General features: G+C 45.4%; 1 long non-coding RNA gene across 2 annotated transcripts in view; it reads left to right on the top strand.

Moving 5' to 3' along the window:
- Positions 1–23,627, top strand: part of LOC308064221 — a 64,178-nt gene extending 40,551 nt beyond the window's left edge. For both annotated transcript variants that reach the window (XR_013928313.1, XR_013928314.1), the window contains one exon: positions 1–23,627. This exon is cut by the window's left edge. This is a non-coding gene — a long non-coding RNA (uncharacterized lncRNA).

Here is a 23,627-nt window from a genome sequence, read left to right as displayed (position 1 = left end):
AGCTCAGTTCCTCACCCCCACTCTCATTTGGGGTCTGAGGCCACCTTTGGATCTTCCCTTCAGGGTTCACATGGAGGATTCACATTCAAATCCTGTTGTTCTACAACTGGGGCATGTTATCTGGTGTCTGTGCTGTTTTGAGAAAAGGAAAAGAAGCCAACCTGTGCCAATAAGTGAAAAGTGAACTCTTTGTTGTTCTCAGTCTGAATGCAATATTCCAAGTGGGAAGCGTGCGAGTGGCTGCAGAGTCTCCTTAAAGCATGAGAACAGTGTTTTTTGTGTTGCGAGGAAGACTCACTGGGGGATGAGGTTGCTTTTACTGAAGTCTACTGATTGACTGGCTGAAATAAACCACCTGCTTCAAAGCCACCTTTGCTGCAAAGGACCCGGCAAAAAACAGGGATGACCAGAAGATGTGAAAGGAAAGCTGCTATCTGCTCCTGACTGAGTAAGTAAACTTGATGTGTGGTTGGGAATATGGTATGCAGTGACTGATATAAGAAGAAATGTATGTAGTGGGTAGCAGGGTGCAGAATGGTGCCTCATCAGAGGGGTGTTTGGGTTTCCCAGGTGGATTGGGCAGTGGATGTGTTAAGAGCCAGTTGGCTCTTCTTAGAAAATTCAGAAAAATGTTGAAGCTTGGTAGCTTGTAAGTATTGAAAAATGTACACCTGACTCTGGTTTTAGTTCATGGCTGAAGAGAAGGTGCACACGGAGCTCTTTTGTCTATGTTGAGCTTTTATTTTTGTCGGTTTTGAAGTTGGCTGTTTGCTTGGTTTTCTGGACAAATGTGGAGCGTGGCTCAAGTGTTTTCTTGGCTCAAGACAGGCCAGATATACTAATGCCTGTATGTTAGACTTGAATTCTCAAAAATTACTTTAAGGTGATGAGATTCTTTTGGTGGTTCACCAGATCATGCTCAGGTGGAGAGCTGATTATGACCTTGCTCAGACTGACTGAATAACAGTAATTGGACTAAAGACTATGCTACAGTGAACAACTAGTCTTTTTATCTAGTTCTTTCTCCTTAACTAAGCAAGCATATCAGTTCTAATGCTATGATCTTTGTAACAACAAAACATTACTGTTATTGTTGCAGCCAGAAGTGTTTGATATGGGTTGTTTAATGAATGCCATCATTCTGTGTTGCATGACATGAACATGTGGATTGCTACAGTGCTAGTGAGCATCCTTTGTGCAGGTGAACTTTGATTTTGAAGAGAAGGCTGCATCTGTGTTACTAAGGGCTTTCTAGATGCTTTGCAGCAGTTATTTATGGTATATCGGGAACATTATCCATATGTATTGCATATAAAGACTTCATGTAGCTGTTCCTTAACACCTTCTTCCCCCATGCGCTTCTGTGTACGCTTGCCTTCTTACTAATGCACTCTGTGTGGCAGACCTTGCACTGGTTTCTCCCTTCCACGTGACCCAGGTTCCTATACAAGCACTAAGGGGCTTCCCTGGTTATTGATTATCCCAGTTGTGGTGGCATGCTTTGGAAAGCTAAAGCCTGGTAAGGCCACAGTAGTCAGATGCATTAGCGGTATAAACTCTGCAATTCCCTGCAAAGTATCTCCTCCTCTTCTTTGTTTCCAACGATACAGGGGAAATGCTATTCGGTCTGTTTTAGGACTTTCTATCATCTGCAGAAGTGTACTGTCTGATAGCAATACTGAGTTCCTTCTGGGATTTCTTTAACTATTCAACTCTTATATTGGGAGGTAGAAACTGTGGTAAGGGTGAAGTGTGATGTACTGGTTTAGCTTATTAAAAATACTTGGATTTTGGTTTTTTTAATTGATGTTGAATATACTGAAAGGAGGGCTAAATGTGGTCCTTCAGGGTAACAGAGAGTATGCGTATAAATTTTTTTCTCATAAAATAGTCTTTAGGAGGGCGAAAGCTTTGCAGTGCGCCCTCAGGGCAGTGAGGTGCTCGACTGCCATGCTAGCTTCCTCTGGAGGTCTGTTCCACAGCCAGATTGTTTTCTTTGGAAACATTTTGTCACTGTTGCGATCTGTGCTGGGCTTTGTGACCTGTGAGTTTCTACAAAAACATCTGCATTGGTAGAGCTCTTGGTGAGAGAGGCAAGGCTGCTTTAGCATGACTGCTGGTCCTTCACCAGTTCACATCACCTTGGTTATAGCAGAGGCAGAAGTTCAAGTAGGGAATTTGCAGAGATTTACTCATGTAGCTGTTATGCGCATAAATTAAGGGTTTGTTTCCCTCCGCTAGCCCTTCTAAGCTGTCAGCCCTGTAACTTCCTAACCCCTGAAGTCAGGCAGATGTAAAGAGGGACTCCTTGCTAAGCACAGATTTTCTTGTGCAACTCCAGCCTTGACGCAGGCATTGGCTCTGTCCTGCTCTGATTTGATCCTTCCCTGACTTAGTCAGATGTAAGCATGCCCTTCCTTGCACACCCCCGTGGACCTCTGTGCTCCGGCAGCTCCGCCATGTGCTGCTGTTAATAGCTTGTCCAGTCCTGCAGTGTGAGTGTGAGGCCATGCTGTTGGTTTCCTGTCATATTTCATGGCTCTTGATGGCAGCTCAGCTGAGAAGTTATGAAATTCATATCCTCCCTGCCTAGGAGAAAATGGCAAGCAGAAGATTTAATATCCCGGAGGGTTAGTGTAGGAAGTTGTACCAGAGGGAAGAAGGTGGGGGTTAAAGCTTCAGGTCCTCCACAAATCTGTATAAGTCGAGGTTTCCAAAGGTTGGAAAGCTGTGAATTAAACCAGCTGAATTACGTTCACAGCACAGTGTTATAGCACTCTTACTGAATTCCCTTCCTCACCAGTAATTCTAGGATTTACGTTTGGAGGAAATGGCCTTGTTTCAGTTGGTGATGGATTTCACTTAACAACACAGAACGTTTGGTGATCAGGAAAGACAAAGCCATGCTAAAATCTGTTGTTATTCCTCGGTCTTGCTTTGGGGTCAACACCTAGGATCAGGTCTTGGTATCAACAGCAAGCATTGCATACTGGGATTTCCAGGGGGAGCTGTGTTTGACCCTTCTCTACAACGTGTCAGATGAAAGTTTGTTCTTTGTCTTGGGCTGACAACATATGGAGATCTCCAGGTCCTTCAAAGATGAATGCTGTGCTCAAGGTACTCCTTGCAGTGGAAGGGGCCAATGGCACAGATGAAGACTTGATGTGATTTTCTGGCTAGCCTGTGCTCAAAAGGCCATAAATGCAGCAAAAGTCACATATATGGTGGTGTGTCAGTGGCACCGTACAGTATCGGGACTGTGTAGGTGCCTCAGCGTGGCTTGCATCCCAGCGCAGATCACTACTCTGTGCTTAAGCAAGGCATGAAGTGGGAGTCACACAGGGTGGAGGAAAATGACAGCTTAAGGGTGTCTTAAAGTCTTAAATCTCCTTCAGTCTAGAGCAACGCAGTGATTTTTGCATGAGGCATGCTGGCTAGAAGCCTCCTGCAGGTCGGGCAGGAGAGGTGATGACTTGGTGCTGCTTGGGGAACGCACCAGGCAACTTCTGGGGGAAAGCAGGAGCTCTGGGCTAAAAACTGCCAGGGAACAGATGAAAGCAGCAAGGCTCCCTAGCCCTGGTTGTTCACATGCTATGTGTGGAGGCAAGTGGTGTGTGCTAGTGGCATGGCTGGACTCAGAGCAGAGATACTTATTGTTCAATTCCTTCTCTAGAGGCAGTCCTTTAAAGAGGAAGAAGGTTGATTGTGGGGTGTTTTTTTCTTCTTTTCTTTTCCTTTCAGTTGTACCGTCTCTCTAAAAATCTCACCATTTATGTTGCCTAAATCCCAGAGCTGCACCCTGGGAATTTTATTTAAAAAAAAAAAGGGGGGGTAAAAACCTTGTTCATTTTTACAATGAGCAGTAATAAAACGGTAGTTTAAAAAGATTTATTTTTCTTCCTTAAAAAATCAAAAGCTTCATCTGCATTCCAAACTCACCCAAAATATTTCAGCACTGAAGTACTTTGAAATCCACAAAAATGGAAAAAGAATTTAGAAGAGATTGAAAAGATAACTGAAACACTGTGTAGGTGGAAGATTTCATGCAGTAAATGAAAACAGTTTAGCGAAAGTCAACAAAAACTCCGAAACCAAAATAAAAAAAAAAAAAATGTGATGGTCAGATGGCAAATATTTTTGGACAACCAAACAAATTCAGTCCTAAAAGAATAACAATTGTTGTCTGGCTTTCAGGAACCTTTGTTTTTAACTCGTGGATGTGTCTGATATGGAGCTCTCTGGTTGCTAGTTACCAGACTGTCTTTAGTGAAGCTGTTTTTCTGTCACATTGTCCTTTTTCATCTGCCCCTTCTGACATGAGACATCAGAAGTAGGAGCAGAAGCTATTCAATCATAGTGACAGAACTCCTTTTTTTGGATGGTAAAATGTTCTGTTGGTTCCTTATATATAATCTCATGTTTGTCTTTATGCTTGCATCCAGCATATTTGATGAAATACAGCATGAAGGGTTGTTCTGTGAGATTCCTGCCCCGTTCTGCAGGGCTTAAAGGAAAGAATCCAAACCCTCCCCCTGCCCCCCGAGTGCTTATTCTGGCTGAAGAGCAAGCAAGGAATAGGTAGGTTGTTGGCAGACACTAGGGGTTGTCCTAAATTTTTGTCTGTTTGTCACTAGTGGGAATGCTGTACATGCCACCTGAAACTCTGTGGTAAACCCATTAGGTAGATGGTGGAGAAAATGTAACTGGTGATACCTACAGATTTTGTCAACTCTCCACCAAGTATATCTTCCCAAAAGCATCACAAGTTAGTCTTATGAGCATGATGTCACCCTGGCTGGTGGTGTGGAGGACCTGGCACTGGCTTGATTCCCAAATCAGGCACTGGCCTGCAAAATGGCCTCAGCCAAGTCACTTCACTGCTTTGTGCTTCATTTCCCTGGCTGCAAAATGGGGTTGATAACCAGCTCAGCTGATGACAAGTGTGAAAGGAGAAATAAGCATTCTCATTTGATGTTTGTCAGGATGCGGGATGCTGACCTAGATCTGCACAATCAAACTGCATATAAGCTACATTGTGTGGTTTCATAGGACAGCATCTATGCAGATTTAGTCTGGCTGGCAATTCACTGCCATCCATGAAGGTTACAAGCATCAATAAAAGGCAGACAGAGCATCTGATGCTCCCTACTTAAAAGGGAAGAAGTATGACTTTTCAGGCAGCAAATTCCCTGGAAGAGTAAAAGAAAACTTGTAAAAGTCCAAATCTATTGGTGGCAGTATGTGGCTTTATTTATGTTCAACACAGGGTTCTAACAGATGGTCTTCCTTCTTTGGTACCATTTAAATGTCTTGCACTGCATTGGCTAAGGTCGCTGCAGTAGAGACTTGAAATACTAGTCTAATACAATTAAGTCCTGGGTCCTTAAAATCCTGTAAGGTCCTGTCTTCCTGTGGAACAGCTTGATTCCTGCCCTGGCTCAGCTCAGAACAAGTTGGTTGTGTCTGGTTTAGGATGATACAGACTTTGTACTCCTTTGACTTCACCTCTGGGCTTTTCCCCTTCCTCCTCTGTCCCAGATTAAGAGGACTCCTCCTGGTGCCCTGCACAGGGACCAGGGCAAGATCTTAGAAGGGTCTTTCATCAGGACCCTGTCACTCCAAGTGTACTGGCAGTTGTGCCGCTGCTGCTGTGTCTGCATTGTGCGGGCCAGTCCTCTGATTCCTGACATCTAACTTATCCAGGAGGGGGATGAAATCCAAGTGGCAGGGCAGGCACCTCTGAGGAGATAGCTCCTAACTGTTCCCACAGACCTTGAAGAAAAAGATTTGACGGATTTACAGAGGAAAATGGCTGAGAAGGGATTGATAAACACACAGAGAGATCTAACTAGTGTGTCCCATCACTCTGAATAGCTGATCATAGCGAAAGTGCTTCAGGGCAGTGTCGGGAAGAATTTGCTGATGTGAACTCGTGTCTCCCTGAGAGAATCATGCTGTTTCAGGGAAGGGACCATCCAGAGAAGGTTGTCGTGAGGAAGAATGCAACAACAGTGGGGTGGGCATCTGTGTCAGGAGGAGCTGGAGAAATGATCAGTGCATTCTGAAGGCAGAGCTGTGAGGATGCCAGCTAGGACTTGATAGCTGAGCTTCCTCTCAGCAGCATCAGTGCGAGCTTCATTCCCCTTGGTGCAAGCATTAGCAGCAATAAGGTCTCGATGCCAGCTGGGATCCCAGGCATGAGAAATCCTGTGCTGTAGTTGGGAATCTCCTATAGCTCTCATGCTTAGGGCTACCCTAACGTGACCATCTGCACAACAGTCAGCAGTGTGAACAGGCTTAACTGATCGTATCTGAACTTTGGTCAACTACTTCTTATAGTCCCTTCAGTGCTGGCAGTAGCTCAGGAAAGGAGAGCAGATATGCTTTCTGCAGTAACCTCTTGAGAGGTCAATCTGCTGTTGTCATAAGTAGTCAGAAAGGCTTGGGCAAGTCTTGCTTTGGAAGATCTCGGGGTAATGTCCGTTCCTAGGTAGTAATGCTGAAGAAGGACCATGTGTCACAAAAACCCGGTGTTTGAAAACTTGATGAGTTGAAGTGGAGATTCAATTTGAGCTCAGTGTGAGCATTTGAAGGGGAGGTGTGTTGGGTGTATCCTGCCTAAGAGAACAAACATGCAAAACCGCAGTAAATATTCCCTAAACTGCTGCTTTGGGTTGCTATGGTTCACATAAACCATTGGATGCATCACTGGAGAAGCTTTTTGCTAGAATCTGCCCAGGTGGGAAACTGACCAAAATGACTGTGCGTACCCTTGTGAAGTCTTCCCTTACGTGGAAAACACCACTGTTGGGGGAGCTGTATCATCTTTTAAAGTTGAGTTCAGTTTCACCTTGACTGAGATGTCTGGGCACCTAATGGGTTGAAAATTTAGATGTTCCCAGCAGGGCACAATGTTTAGAGGGATGCATCAGACATTTCATTAGTAGATACCGTATGCTTACTGGTTTTTTTTATATTTTATTTTACCTTTGCATTCAATTATTCTGCATGAGAGTAATCATCAGAGTTAGTATCTGGTTTTTTCAGTAAGGGAAAAGATCCGAAGTTGCCATGCTAATGGAAGCATCCAGACAAATACTTGTACCATGCTTTGATGCTCAAAACCAGAAAATTATATCCAAGTGCAAGAGAAAATAAGATACACTAAGACTGAAACTTTGATAAGTGTGAGTATTTTACATTGGCTTTAGTAGGAGAGAAGTGTCTAGCTCTTCGAAAGCTTTCTCCTAAAAACACAGCTGAATTGAGCTGAACACAAGATTACCAGTGATATTTACATGCATTGAAGAAGTGCTCTAATTGTCTAATAATTTCTGCAAATAGGAAGGTGGGTAGCATGGACACTGCATCCCTTAGCTTTGGAAGGCTAAAGTTAGTCCATTCTTTGTAACAGTATTTTCAAAAGCTTTTGTGAACAAGATATGTGTGTGTGTCTCTTACACTTTAGGTAAGGCTAACAAACTGAGATGAGCCGCAGCAGCTCTGTGAAGGCTGGGTATGCATACACAAGGGCCTGAGTTGATTTATCTTGATGTTTGGTTGAATTCTTAGCATTTTGGGTCCCTTCTGTAACCTTTTCACCTCGTTCTTTTTTAAGGTGGCTGCCTGGCTGTTACAATTTATCATGAATGCATCTCACTTCACTTTTGGCTCCTCTGACGGAAGGAACAGCCGGTCTCCAGGAGGTCAAAGACATTATTTTCCCCTCGTCTTTCTCAGTTTCCAGCACATATTTGTCACTTTGAAAAAGCATGAATTCTGGATTTGATGCACTTTAATTGATTTCACCCTCAACAAGTCCAACTGTCCGTCAACCTTTCCTTTTTCTTTACCCCTTCCCCTTCTTTATTTCTTTCCTCTGTCCCTTTACTTTGAGAATGATGTTTTCACCCGCCTGCATGTTAAAGCTGTTGCAAAGCACATGACCCTATCGAGGCTTACTGTCACTAGCCATTTCTCTCGTTTTCCTTATCCTCCAAGCTGAACTCTGGATGCTGAGTGAGAATGAAGATGCCTTATGGGAGTACTGGTCTTGTAGAGTATCTTAGTGATGTCAAAGTAGAAGTGACTACTGGTAGCTGGCTAAACCTGGCTGATGGTCCACTTGTTTTGAGGCAGCTGTGTAGTATTGGAAATGTGAGGGAATTAATAATTAGTTCTTGATATAATGGCGTTGGTATTTTAAAATGTTTGCAAAAGTACTATGGCAGAGGTGAATGTACTGTTTCTCCTTTCCTCCTGGAAGGATGTATGTATGCAGGGATGTATATGCATACAGCATTGCATGCTTGTAAATTCAGTTGCGTGAAACGGCATTGACGCCTCATAAAATGAGATGCCATCACGCTGTCTCTTGCTTGTATGGTGAATTCATGTGGCATAAGCGGAGATATGGACTGAATAGCATATGTGGGTGTGTAAGAACTTGGCCTTTGCACAGAAGTCCTTTAAGTGTGTCTTGGAAGCCAAGGCCGCTTTAACAGTGGAAGCTGGAAGAGAGGTTCATAGATGTTCCTCTGAATGCTGTCATGACGTCCTAGTTGTTGTCAGGACAAGGGCTGGTGAAGAGGCTTCTGTTTACAACAGCACAGAGAGATGTAAAGTTTTCTGCGCTGCTCTAAGGTTCCCCAGAACCCAGCAGAGTTAATGGCATTCCTTGGGCTAATGCGCGCGCACTGAAGACCTCCAGCGCTCGGGATGAGCAGAAACGGTTGGCGATGCTTTCTGTGAGTGTTTTCAACCTGTAGTCCGGGGTAGGTGAGCAAAGCCAGCCTGTCGCGGAGCCGGTGTCGCCGCGAGCCCCGGGCGGAGGGAGCCGGGCGCACGGCGCGCTGCCGGCCGGCGGTGGGAGCCGCTGTCCATGGTGCTGGGTGGCCGCAGGTGCGGGGCTGGGCTGGGGGCGCGGGGCCAGGCGCTTCCTCCCCCTGCCCGGGGCCGCCCAGCGCCAGCCGCCTCTGCAGACGAAGCTCCGTACTTGCCAGCATGCCTGGGTAGGGATCGGTGCTCCTCACGCAGCTACAAAGGGCCCCGGCTAGGACTGGGGGGCCACCTACTAACCCTTTCATTCCACGGTTCGTTGCTGGGAGGGTTGTTGTAGCCTTGGGAAGGCTCTTCGTGGCCAGTGAGGCTGGGCGGTCAAATATTGGATCATCTTCTGAATGTTATGTGAATCTTTGGAGGGGAAAATCCTGGACTGTTGTTACCAGCGATGGGTGGGATTCCTCACTGGTAAACCTACAGTCTATTTCTAGCACAGGAATTCTTGCTCAAAATGTTAGTTTGAGGCAAAGCTTGTTCTTTTTCTGTTTGTAGGTTATTTTGATCCCCGTATCGGCTGGAATTTTTTTTTTTGTTGTGTGGTGGTGATTTATTTTTCTGAGAGGCATAGTGAGAAAAAACACTGCAGCTTTCTGGTGGCCAGAGCTGTGACATGAGAGGAGCTAAACAGTGTTCTGTACTGGTGTGAATTGCTGTTAGTAGCTCTCTGCAATGCTGGGGAACCCAGGGCTCAGAATAACACGTGTTATTAATATGATGATAGAATGTTTCAAAAGATATACAATGATTTATTTTCTTTTTGTGAGTGGGTACTATCCCCCTTAAATTCAGTGCAATGTCTGCAGGAAGAACCCATGGAGAGCTCTGGAAAAAGTTCACTGAGCTACTCTAGGCACTGTACTGAACAGGAAGATCAGATTACCCAGTGTAGAGTGCAGTAAACCAGCAGTTCACCTCACCAAAGTGTCTTTTCTGTGGCTTTTGGTTCCAGCTTAGAGTTCCAGGAGATACTGATGGGACATGAGGTTTCACATGTGCATTGGGAAACCAGAGAGCTATTAAAAAAAAAAGACTTTACATATCTGAAAGACCTCCTCTAGAAGTGGTTCTCCTGAAGAAGAAATTGGAGCCCTTTCCCCTCATCTATAAAGTAATCACTTCTACTATGATTTAAAAGGTTTGGGGGGAAAATTCAGATGTTTTCAGGTCATTGGACTACAACATTCTCATCTCTCCTCTAGCAGAGGACCTGGGAAGAAGATTTTGTGATTCTGTTGTTCAGTAGGATAGGGAAACCACACCAGAGTGGTATGTAGGGCCACTCAGATTCCCCCTTTCTCTTTTGCGCAGCTATGGCCAGCCAGGCAGTGGTACATGGGGCTGATTAGATCAGTCAAACCCTGTGTGTGTTCACACTGCAAGGACTAATGAAAATTTCATGCTCATATCAGTTCTGTATTGCCATCAGATGTAAGTGCACATTATATTGGCTGGCTGCGGAGCTGGGCTTGGAAGATGGGGAGTGCTGACCCCATGGTAGTTTTTTCACACTTCATTTGTGGCAACATCAAAAAGATTTTAATGTGCTGGCTTTTTTGCGCTAGGTAGGTAGATTCTCTTGGGGAGCGGGATGTGGAAGGACTATCATTTATTGGAAGCAAGAATGTAAATTTTTGTAGAACCGCAGTAGTGACTTAAGATTTCTGCTTGGTTTTACCTTCAAATAGTGGCATACAATTCAGCCAAATTATTCAGTATCTCATAGGCTTTCAGTTTCATTTAGCAACCCGTGTATCGAGCCTTTCAACATTCCGAGAAAGCATGTTTTATTCAGAGACACCTAGAACTAATTGGTATCTATGCTTTGAATGTTATCAGTCTTACTGCCTTAGAGATAAGGAAACTGAGGCACTGTTGAAGTGAAGCAACTTGTTCAAATCCTCTTGCTGGACAGTAGTAGTTTCAGGATTGGCAATCTAGGCCCACATACCATAATACCTACTCTGTATATGTGGTTTAGGCATTGTGATACCTGGAGTAGATGTTTGCTCCAAGGGAATGAGATGGGAGTGCCCAGACGCTTAGTGGAGTTAACCAAGAGCTGGTGCCCTCCAGGGGCATCATGGTGCCCTCTGTGCTGAGCTGGGAATCTGGTAAGAATGTTTTAGCTGGTTTGGCCCCAGGAACCGAGGATGACCCTCTGGATCTGGACTGAGGTCAAATAGGAGATGGTGCCTGTAGCTTAGCTATGCAGAGGAGCTTCTGCACAGCTCAGGGGAGAGTATTGCAGCCTGAAGTAGCTGTCAATGAGATCTGAGCCTCTTCTGCATTAGGCAAGTTTTGAGAGTAAATGTTGGGAGTGCTTGAACAGTGTCGTCGTTGAGGTACCTGATGAGGTAATCTTGAATCCTGCTAGAAGTTTCCTAAATCCCAGGCCAGTGTGTTCTCCAGTAGGCTAACCTGCCTAGGAGTCAGTTTTATTTTACAGCCAGCAAGTTGTATGATAATCTGATGTGAAGGCCAAAATTGCGTTCTTCAGAGCCTTGCTAACCCAGCTAAGAATTTCCCAAACCATGCACAAAGTCACTTCTGTGTCTCTTCTAGTGATTGTCCCCCTGTACTCGGCACTGGTGAGGCTGTACCTGGAATACTGTGTTCACTTTTGGGCCCCTCGCTACGAGAAGGGCACTGAGGTGCTGGACCTTGTCCAAAGAAGGGCAGCAAAGCTGGTAAAGGATCTAAAGAACAAGTCTTATGAGGAGCAGCTGAGGGAAATGGGGTCATTTAGCCTGGAGAAAAGGAGGTTCAGGGGAGACCTTATCACTCTCTACAACTACCTGAAAGGAGGTTATAATGAGGTGAGCGCTGGTCTCTTCTCCCATGTAACAAGTAATAGGACAAAAAGAAATTGCCAGGGGAGGTTTAGGTTGGATATTAGGAAGAATTTCTTTACCAAAAGGGTTGTCAAGCATTGGAACAGACTGCCTGGGGAAGTAGTGGAGTCACCACCCCTTGGAGGTATTTAAGAGATGTGTAGATGTGGCACTTAGGAACATGGTTTAGTGGCAGACTTGGCAGTGCTGGGTTAATGGTTGGACTTAATGATCTTAAAGGTCTTTTCCAACCTAAAAGATTCTGTGATTCTGTCAGGAAGAGTACAATCTGGGGAAACTACTGTGCTAAGGTTACTCAGCATGACATTACTGGAGCTGGGGACACCTTAGGCCCAAGCCTTCCAGTCTCTAGGATGTACGTTAGGAAAGTAGCAAACACTAGCACTCCATCATGGTTGCTTACAGCAACTTCCGAATAATGTGAGGGGAGTGGGAATGTTCAGCTAATGCTAGAATTATTTTAAGATGCAGATTCAGGCTTGATGCTTGGATCAGGATTTAATGCTAAATCATCTTTAAAATTCAGTCCAGTTCAAGTCTAGTGTTCAGAGCATCCATCCCTAGGAATCCCTTTGCATGCTGGAGGCTTGGAGTTTTTAAGCAGCTTCTGTGTTCCTCTCCACTGTGTCAGACAGGCATGTGAAGCAGCACTTGCTACGGATCAGCTCCACATTCTTGAACAGAGACACTTTCCTGTCCCCGGCCCAAATCCAGAAGAGTGTGATGTGAATTTACCCAGGTGTCTTCAGGGGAGGCTACACAAGCCATGGTTTGGCAAAGATGTGGGAGTATTCATACCACCTGTTTTTGATAGATAGTCAAAAGGAGTGAGGGAAATGGAGATACTGAAAAGGAAATGCAGAACAATTGCATTAGGCTGTTGATAATTTCAGTCTGAAGAGCTCTGAATTCCCCTCTGAAATCTCCTCTTGGGAGTCTTAAGTTAAATGACTAATTAGAGCATGTTCACACCACAGATTAGCCCAGCAAGGCAAACTCGTAAGAGCTAATGCTGCTTACTTGCTCCCAGTGGAAGCTGAAGACCTCAGGAGCTTACAGAGGCATTTGCCCCCCTGGAAATCTATGCCTGTTACCAGGACATTGGAGAATTTATGGCGGGGGGAAGCAAAGAAAAATCCTCCCCATCCAGACAGAGCCTGTATCAGTCCTTTCCTCAAGCCAATTTCTTTGCCTTGTTCTTCCTCTGCTCCAACATCGTTTAGCAAGAGAACAAATTTGAAACTAAGTGCCTCAAGCTGAGAGATGTACAGCATTCAGCAGGACCCTGACCTTCCTTGTAGGTGACAAATGAAGAGGGAGGGAGGCAGGTGACTTGAAGGGGAGTTAAAATTACAAAGCCAACAGCTGTTGCTGAGGGTATGGGCTGCAGTAGTCTGCTATTCCCCTCGGCAAAAGGGGCTGGCTTCAAGAAGGCACCAGGGTCACCAGAGGACAGAAGCAGGAATGGGCACAGCGGGTGTTTCTGAGGGACTGTAGGAATAGGTGTAAATACATAGAGTAGATCCTGAGGTGGTAGTTGCGGAGGGGTATAAGATGGAGAATGACGCTTAAGAAGGAGGAATGATATGTCATCTGTGGAGGTTTTGCCAACATACAAAGTCTGGGTTTGGTTTTTCTTATCTCAGGGCCCCCATAGGAATTAGTCATCTCTGAGTAATGGAGGGAGGCGTAGTCATTGTTCATCTCTCTCCCAGTTACTAAAAGTCTTTCCTTTTGATAATTTCCTAGCCTCTTTGATCAGTCTCTAACTTCAGTCTTCCTTGCTATTTAGCACCATGAGCTACTGCAAAAAAAAATTAGGACTGGCAGTCTCGAGTCATCTGGAGAGATGTTGGGCCCCAGCTTCCGTGGAGGAACCAGAAAGCCTGGGCAATGGCATCTCTCTTGCATCCAGCTGTGAGATTTTGCCCCAAATGCTTTCTGTCATCTCAGCAGACCCCATCCTTTTTGCTTTAATTGATTCTGTCTGGCTTTAATTTGATGTGAGAATAGACCTCCCACTGTGAGCAGTCAAGAGTCTGTTTTGTGCAAGGGGAGTTGGAGGCTGGGTGTAGCTGTGATCGGGGCAGGGTTTTTTTATCGTAATAGGGAGACAAGGATGTTTTGGGGAGGACCACTGAATTCTGCAATCCCGTTAACAATTGAAATGAGGCTTTTCACTTCCATACTGGGTTTGTGGGAAGTGTTTGTACAACAACTTGAACATAGAGACTGTAATAGTAATTTTTCACTATAGCCATGTGTTAGGATTTCCTGAAGAAGTCTACAGCCCTGTTGTGTTAGCTCCATGCAAGCGTGCAGCGGAAGACGATCCAGGGGGACTGGCCATCTGAATGGGCAGGGAGGGGATTCAGGGAAAAGGAGAAGGGACTAGATCTGGCTATGGTCACCTAACTGCATGATGGCAGAGATGAGAATAACTAGGGAAGTGGAAAAGGAAACCTCCATTGTGAGTCTGGTCAGCCAAAGTCTAAACAGTTGTTGAGTTTGTTTTATCAAATCAAAATATTTTGGTTCAGTGATGTGTTGACTTGAGTCAGTGTTTGTCTAGGCTGACGCAGTGTTGTAGAAACATGCAGGTTCGAGGGTATCCCCTGTCACTGGAAGGGTCAGAAGCTCTGCTGTCTGTCCTGAGACAGGGGAGAGGGGTGTGCAGCTTACTGTGGCGAGGGAAGGCTGGATAGGAGCAATCCTATTTCTGATGACTTCAATTCATACTCCTCAGATATTTTAAGGCCTCTTCAAAGCTGCTCTACAACCCTGTTCAGTCTGACAAAGTGTGCTGCTGGTTGGACCACAAATAGGGTTTTAAGTCAAATGCGAAGATTTTTGAGGGAAAATAGATAATTAAGTATTCAGAGTTAATTATCTGTGGATTTCTGAAATGGCTTGAGTAATAGATATGTACACACTTATTCATATCGTGCCATTAGTGGTCTCTGCTTCTGTGTCAGGTGATGAGTGCGGTGAAAGGTTGCAATGCATAGAAGCAAAATGATAATCCAAAATACAAAATTATTGCCTGCCATCACTGAAGGCTCAGGTCTTTGAAGATAAGATCTGGTTGAGGTGGTCTTCCAAAAGTTTCTTGCCCAAAAACATCGGGGGTGTGGTGAGGTGCTAAGAACAAAACAAGTAAAACAGTTGAGGTTAAGCTAGAATAGATCCCATATAGCTCCCTACCTTACCCACATCTCTCCCAGACTCAATTCCTAGTGGTGGCTGAGACTCGTTTTTCCGTAGATCTGTTCCTATCTGGTAGTTCTTTTTAGAATTTGACAGAAACCGTAGAAGAGATTATAATGTAGTTGCTTTTGCTTGAAATATTTCCTCCTTTGCTTTCCCCTGTACCAGAAACCTTCCTATTTTTTAACTTATTTTTCGACATTCCACGTGATCCTTCAATATTTCTATATTTCAAGGAGATTTAGCCAAATGGCATGTTTCCATGGCTGATATGCAGCCATAATGCAGGGTTAATACCTAATTAGTTCCCGGGGACACTGAGCTTTTCATGGATATTCAGTAACAAAAGCAACAACAAACAAGCTGAATTCCTAGGTCTTAATTCATTGGGGAGGAGGAAATAGGAACCTAAAAATGCAGGAATTATTCAGTGCAGTATGAAAGCTTAGTTCTTTCTCTCATGAAGCTCAGAGGATGCTATAGCAGCTGACAGGGGAAATATAACCACCTCCTCCTCCTTCCCTCCCTCCCTTCGGGGGGACTGTGTATGTGTCTGGGTTTGCAGCCCTGACATCTCCAAACAGGAAAATTCCCAGTTTTGCAACACGCTTTAAATAGCTCCTTGCTGATTCCCCTCCCTGCCACAACCCCCAGTCAGCCTGACCCTGCTTTTTTGACATTCAGCCATACCTGATCAGTTGTACCCTGAGCAGCTGGATGTGATCAGAGCTGGCCTTCCACCTCACAGGATGGCGAGCATATGGGCCCACGGGCTCCAGCCATTATGTTCCTGAGCACTGAGCTTGTCTGCCTGTGGCTACTGAGGTTTTTTTCCCCTCTCAAGCAATTGCAAATAAACCTTTCTGATAAGTAACAGGAAAACAAACAGGCCCTTTGGCTCTGTAGGCAGTGAGAAGGAGAGAGGGGAAAAAAACAAACCCAATAACAAAATCTTTGCTGTGTTTAGGCAGTGCACAGAGCACTTCAGAGTGCCTTCAGGAAGGAGGAACCGTGTCTGCCCTCAGCCAGAGACTGAACTTTTCTCGGAGCAGAAATGGCTCATTTCAGGATGATTAGCCCTCAGTGCTTTACAGCCAGGCCCTGGTGTGGGAGCTCCAGGGGATGGAGATGGTTTGACTCGGAGAACAGCCCTGGAGATCATCTAGACCGAAATGGAGACTTTGAGCTGACCCATATGGGCAGTCTGGTATTAGCATTGAAGTTGTAGGGAGCTGAAGGCTGAAAATGGCTGTTGTGAACATAACCAGCCCTCAGCCGTGGCAGAAAGGGACGAGCAGGGAAGGCAGTACAGTGCAGGCATTCAGAGCAGTTGAGGGAAGACGCTGTGGACAATCCCAGACAGCTCCTTTGTGTCCTTTGCCATTTCCAAAAAGGGGTCTCAGTTTCTGGAAGGATTCATAGGAAGCCTCTGGCACTGTGCACTGTATGTGGCAAAAAAAAGCCAAGCAGAAGTGTAACAAACCAAAGCAAAAGCCTGTGTCCTGGGGGCTCGCTGTAGTGCTTGGAGAGCTGAGATGGGGTCCCTGAGTGCCCCTGTCGCCTTAGTGTGACCTGAGCCCTGATCACTGTGGAAATCTTAGGACAACCAAAGAGATTTTTGCAAAGAATGTGTTATAGAAATTATAGGTCTTGCCTCCCTTGTATTTTCCTTTCCTGTATGCCAAGGAAATAAGGCTTCAGCCTTCCCAGACAACCCTGGCTTCCCAAAACTATGTAGCTCAAGCAGCAGCATTAGAGGTACACCCCAGGGCATCCCAATGGGACCTGGCACTACCTTAGAATTATGGTCTAAACCTAAGGATGGAAAAAAACCCCTTGTTTTCCCCTCTGCACCCTGTCAGTACAACACAGACTATTGCTGCCGCATGTGTGTATGGTACTTGAATACACCAGAGCCACAAGAACCTTCTACACATGCAAATGGGTGGGGGGGTGGGGGGAGGGAGGAGCTTGCTCTGAGTTGTTCAAGAAATAGATGGTGAAAGCTGCTGCGTTTTGCTGCCTTCATAGGCTGGGAGAAAGCTACCAACACCACAGAGACATGCTGCTATGCCAAGGGGTGAACTAAAAAGCTGCCTGCTAACACAACACCTTTTAGGGCAGGAGTCTGCCTTCTGGGGAGATGTACAGTTTTTCAGGGTGCCTTGAATGACAGCCTCTTGAGCACGCGCCCAGCTGGTAACAACCTCGTTCCAAGCCGATAAATGATGGACTCTTTCAACTTGGAAGTTAGACCCATGAGGAGCCTTTGAAACCTTTGCCTCAGCAGATATGGCCAAGGTTATCATCCTGGCATGCCTGCAGTGAACTTGGACGCTATCTTGAAGTGCTGCCAGGCTCTGCAACACGCTTATGCTGAAATGCTGAAACCACATGAAGGGCCCTGTGGCCCTGTCACCTCAGCCTCCTCCTGGCTGAAAGGAGCCAGAGTGCTAACGTCACCACCAAGTTACAACAGATGGTACCAGGTACAAGTTGTATCTTTGCCAATGCATCTTCTCTGAGGGCTTCAACAGGAATTGCTCCTATAGAGTGATGTAGTTCTGTGGCCCTAAATACTTAAAACTGCAGAGAGGAGTGAGAAATTCCTGTGGGAAATTCATTCAGAGAGGGGGAAAATGAGAGCATAAGCCATGGGATCAGCACCAAGTGGGCCAAACACTGCTGTCAGTTACTTCTCAGGCAACTCCATTGAAGGAAACAGCATTAACTGTAGATTTATGCCAGCATTTCTGAGAGTCACTCTTGGGACAGAGCCAGTTCTGGTAGAGGATTAATCTTGCTGGAAAACTCTCTTGTGCGTTGCTTGGTCTCTGACACTCGCACATGCACACAAACAAATCTCGGTGACCCTACAACAACCCAGTTAGCTAGCAGGGAATTAAAGGATGTGAAACCCTAGCTTCCCCTTTAGCACAGCCCTGCATCTGCCACAGCCCATTCGGAAGGCAGGACTAGCCACCTGCTAGTTGTTTTGCTCAAAGAGAAAATGTCTGTTGGACACATAGGAAACGACTAATCCAGTCTCCTGGGAGGGACTAGCCATTTGTCATTCCCACAGTCTCCAGCACAGGTACCCAGCACCTTCCAGGACTGGGACACTGGCTTTTCTCTGGTTGTTTTTCCACCTGGCAGTAGTTCTGCATTTTGTTTTTATCTAATAGTAGTATTTCTCAGACATTTACATTTGACCAGCCTCTTCAGGACAGTGAAAAATATGATATGCCCTATTCCCACACATGTAGCCCTTCTTCTCAGCTTAAAAATTAATGGAGAAAGCCATGTATTGCCTGTGCTGGATGCATGTCTCCTTTATGTGTGTATACTTGCTTTCTGCTGGTACATTTGTGCAGTTTAAGACCTTTGAGAAACATGGATCTTCTCTAGTTACTTCATCTGTGTGCCTTAAGCACAGGTCAGTGGCATCCTCTCAGCACTACTTCCAGTGTCACTGCCTTCAACGTGCCACAGAAGTGTGAGATTTTTTTTATTTTTTTTTTGTGACCCAAATTTGCCAGTGTACTGGAAGTGCAACAGATGCTTCCCTGGAGTCTGTCTCAACAGTAGAAGGGATAGTTTAATGGTCTTGAGCAGCAGGCTAGGAATGCCTCCGTTCCTCAGGAACAGCAGGCTCAGCTCCACAGTCTGCTCAGCCTTTCCCCCTTCTGAGGGCAATAAATTGAATAACGTGCAGTTTACTGCCTGCCCACAAGTTTTAAGTTGGAAGGGGGGGGAGTGGTGAAAAACCCTGAGGCCAGCCACTTAGTGGGTGCAAATCAGTACGCATTTGCTAGCTTACACCAGCTGTAGAACTGGCCCCGAAGTTTTGTGTTCACATTATCCTGGGGCTCATATTGCAAGAATGCAGGGTTGGCCAGATGTGCTAGCTCCAGTATCCCCTACCCTCCTTAACTGACAGGGTACCAGCTGCCACTCCCTGCCCTCGGAGCAGCCAGGCTTCCCTGGTGCTCTCTGCGTTCAGCTTGGAAGGTACTTTGGGATCCTTGGGAATGGCTACCAGCACATAAATATTATCCCTGTTCCAGGACACAACAGTAAGAGGGTAAAAGCAGCCAAGGAAGTTTTTCCCCTTGGAAGTGATGTTCATCTCCTCCCCCAACCCAGCATATGGAATTCTGGATCACATTTCTCTCTCTTGCCAATAAATATTGCAGATTTATTGCTCTATACCTGGTGGGTAGTAAATTGCATTCCACCTCTGTTATAAGGCTCTTTGCTATGACACAGTCTTGCAGCTCCATTAAACCTTAATTACAGCAACACTTCATTGGGTTGCTGTGATGGTCTGAGTGCCATTGCAGTAGGGAGGATGTATGGCCAAAACAGGCTGATGCAGAGAGGCTTTGTTTTGTTTTGTTTCCTCCCTTTTTAAGGATTATGGAGAGTTGAGCCCAGCAAGGGGAATAGATGGAGACTCGGTCTCTTGCTTTCTGCTCATTTTCCACAACAGCTGGCTTCACCTGCCGCAGCCCCAGCAGCTCTTCTGCTCCCTGATGAAGTGATCGGCAAACAGTGTTGCCTCTATTAAATGTCTTAATTACATTTGTGCTTAGGAGATACATCCTAGATTCAGTGTTACCTGTGTGTTTGATGGCATGTGGAGTGTGGGGTTTAGTCAAACAGAATACTAGGAGGAAACCAGGGCTTGGATTTCTACGGAGTGTAGCGAGACACATTTTTTTAAGAACAATTTCACTGGGATGCGGTCAGTCCAGGCTCAGTAGGCAGATTGCTTCTGTGTCAGCCACCACTGGTGCCATCCCTGCCAGCTTGTCACTGTCCTCCCCTGTAGCCTCTGAGAAGGAGTAAGGCTTCACTTCAGCAGCTGCTGACTGTTGTAGCAGCTCCTTGGAGGTCAGCATCTGAGGTTTTCACCATGCTTCTCTAACCTCTGCTGCCTGAGGACTGACTGAGGCCACGCTGAAGACTGGGAGAGGGTGGAGGTCTCGGTGCCAGTGGATGTTGAATTGTGGATAGATGATTCTCGTTCCCCACACCCAGCCAGGCATGGAAGAAGCACAGCTTAGAGCTCCAGGAGAGGCTGGCCAGTGCCTGCGCTCCCTCTGGACCAAAGGTGTTCTGCTTGGCCTTAGAGCTTTTGTTTTGGAGATCACTCCTGGTCTAGGATGAGTCCCCTGGCCCCTCGCGCAGACTCGGGTCAGTACTAGTATGCATTGTACAGACATCCCTTCTTCAGTCGACACTCAGGTCATGCTGCGTTATGATGAGCTAACCAGAGAGCACTAATGGCTACACCAGCCGCTTGGATTCGTTGCACCGTTTCATAGGTGAACCCTGTGCTGTCAGATCTGGCCAGGAGAAGGACTGTTTCATTCCCAGTTTGGAAATTATTGGCCTCCTCAGTCATACTGGTGCGATACCAAGTATTAAACGTGGCGTAGCTATGACAGTAACAAGCTGCTGCAGGTTATCCTCAGGATTATCTTCTATTAGCAGGATGCCTGTGCTTCAGCGATAATTTTGACTGTTGTGGTCACTTTCTGTAACGCTCGTCATCCTTATAAGTCCACTCATATAAGGAAGGATATTTGACTCTTTTACACATCTATAATTTTATCTAGCCAAACATCCATATAGCATGTACCCTGTTTTCCACAGGTATTTGCAAATAGGCAGCACAGAAATCTCTCTACACCACTGCTACTGCAAAAAGCAGCTACCAGAAAGCTACTAAAATCTTCCTACAAATTCGGTTGCTGAACTCCTTAACGAATAAATAACACATGGGAAATACTTTTCTTTGGAGGGCTTGTTATAGAGCCTTGTTTGTCCTTATTCTCCCCTTCTGCAGCAACCTTGAGATGTCAGATGTAGGAAATGTGGCCACAGCTGTTTATGCACTTAGAGGTTTTTTTCCAAGGCCACGTCCTTCTATTCTCCCGTAGATTACTTGAAAAGATGCTACAGGGACTCTAGAAAGCCAAGGTCTATGTGCCATGTGCAGGTGTTGCCAGGAGATTGACATTTTGAACATTCGAAAACTATTGGAGAACTAATTTGGTGGTGGATGTTTTTTTCCTTTCCTCCTTCCTTCCCTCTTCCACTGCGTGTGAGAAGACTCTCGCTGTAGATTGATATTTCTAACAGAGCCACATTGTTCAAGCAATAGTCCAACATGGTAGCATGTACTGAGGAAGATGGGTACCTTGTCACTCGCTGCTAGTAAAAGTAAACAGTGTTCAGCTTCTCTGCATCCTGGACTGGGACAAATTGTCACTTGTTAAAGCCCTGTCCAGCCATTGACTTACCTTCCTCGATAGGGTGGTTAAGTCATGCCAACCCCAAGTTGTTCAGAAAATGCTGCTGTACCAGTTTCTTCTAAGAAAATGCTATCACTTTGATGAAAACTGATTATTTTTCTGTGTGCAAATGGCTATGTTTTCAGGAATTCTTGTTTTAAATAATGTAAGAGGGAAATAATGTCAGAGGTCTGGCTTCAGTAGTTGCAAACCGAAGGAGTTTATTTTTCCTCCTTGGGGGAAAAGTTTTAATTTTTCAAATGCAGTTTATATTCAGACAAATTAAAGAGGTGTAAAATTAAATGGGAATGCTTTGAGGGGACTGAAAATACATATTTTGATTAACTCAAAGGAATTTTAAAATAAATCATGGGGAAAACGAAAGGTTGGTGGGATTTTTTTGGTCCTCATTTGAAATGAAAAATAATTTGCAATCTTGACACTTTCTGTGGAATGAAAAGTCCATTTGCTGATTAAGGCCCAGATTCATCCTGGTTAATTTCAGGCACTATTGAACTGCTTAGTGCCAAAGGGCACTTTAATCCACCTGAGGTTTAAATTGCCCTCCGGAGGTACCTGTTTCTTTCATTGATAAGCCAGGGGCAATGTGACTTCTCACGTGTGTGTGTGTGTGTCTGAGATAACTGCCTGAAGCCGGGTGGATGCCACAGGTCATGGTGCTCTCCCTTTTCTGCTTTTGTATTCATACACCCTTCCATCTCTCCCCCAAAAGTTAGGGGAGTTGAGTTGGGGTTGGGTTTGGCTTTTTTTCTGAAGGGGAAGGAGATTTCCACTACAATACAAGTTTTTATCTACTTGTTTCCTGTTGGTGGAAAAAATGCTGGAGGACTGGCAGGGTCATATCCTATGAGAAGCAAAGAAACAAGATTTGTAGTGAAGCTTGAGGGAATCTGCAGTCAGGTTTTTTGTTCTCTTTTAATCGCCACGTACCACGACTCTCAGCTCTCACATCTGGTTGGCAGAAGGCAGGTCCTCTTCAACAGCTCCTCCACAATGTGCTGAACACTCTGCTCCATCTTCAGTACTCCTTGACCCGGAACAAAAGTGAAAATATTTGGCATGCCAGAAAAGGTTAACAAATAGTGATGCACAGCCTTCTCCTCCCTGTGACGTCACCTCGCTGTGAGTGAACAGTCTTTGTGTCACACCTGACAGTCCAGTGACAGCAAAGGGACATATCTGCTATAGGTATTTTCCCATGCTGTTGTCCCACAGCACTGTCTTGCCTGGCTGAGTTTTACGCTCTTCTCCAGATTGAGGAGGTGGTGTCCCAAGGTCCATGGCCCACTTCTATGCCACGGTCCCAACTAACATCATCTTGACATATTTGTGAGAGCTTTGGTCATCTGTCTGGTCAGCCAGATGGATTTGCTTTAGGTAGCTGGACATTTGGGAAGCGTTATTTCTTTTAAATATGTAGCCTGTATTGTTCTTATTTGGGGCTCATAAAACATAACGATATATGGGTCAACATTTAAATCCTGTGGAAAATTACATCCTGGAAGACTTCGTGGAGCCGAAGGCTTAGCTGGTATTAACTCTAATTATACTCCATCGAACTGTGCAGCAGCAGCTTTGGCCTTTGCCTAAGACCTTGTTCTCCTTGCTAGAAAGCTCACCACTACCATTGCATCTGGATATGCGTTGGGACACAAGCCCATGCGAATGAGCACCATTCCTTCTCTGCTGCATTTTGGTGGGAATGGAGCACCTTACTGTGTCAAGCTCCTTTCTTGTCCACGATGTAGCATTTTATTTGCCTTTTTAAGTTTCCAGCAACTATTGCAAACTCCTTGCAGCAGCTATTTGGCAAAGCACGCAGGATACATCCTACTTGTGCTTGAGTCTAAATATCGCAAGTTGAGCGTGTGGTTTTGCAGGCAACATAGGAGGGTGGAGGAAGGAGATTAAAATACAGTTGTTGGCTGATATGAAAAAAAAAAAAAAAAGAAAAAATAACTTAAATAAACCACAAATTACAAAAAAAAAAAAATCCTGTGAGAAAGAAAGAAAGTAACAAGTCTGTGGAGGATGGATGTTTGGAACTGTTCAGCCTAATGCATGCCAGATTCCTTCTCTCTTCTCTCCCCCCGCCCCCTTCCACTGCCTTCCCCTTACCGAATGCTGTCTGCTAAACTTCTGAAACACCCTTTGCCTTTTTGACCCTTCAACTCATCTTGAACTTAGGAAAAATTGGGGAGGCGGGAAGGAATAGTTGCCTCTATAATGCATGTGGCTGCTCCAGGGTGGGGGCTGTGCGCTGGGGGTCTGTAAGCAGGGGGGGATGACACGAGTTTGTGTGGTTGATGCTCCCCTGAAAACAATTTGTATCCTGTTAATAGAATTAGTAAATATTTGTAGCTCACTTTGAAGCCTGTGTCCCCAGGGGATGTTTTGGGGGGGG

This window comes from Falco punctatus (genome assembly GCF_963210335.1).
Source record: "Falco punctatus genome assembly, chromosome: 1".
NCBI lineage: Eukaryota > Metazoa > Chordata > Aves > Falconiformes > Falconidae > Falco > Falco punctatus.
The sequence above is the reverse complement of the archived record's forward strand: the minus strand, read 5'-3'. Positions and strand labels throughout refer to the sequence as shown.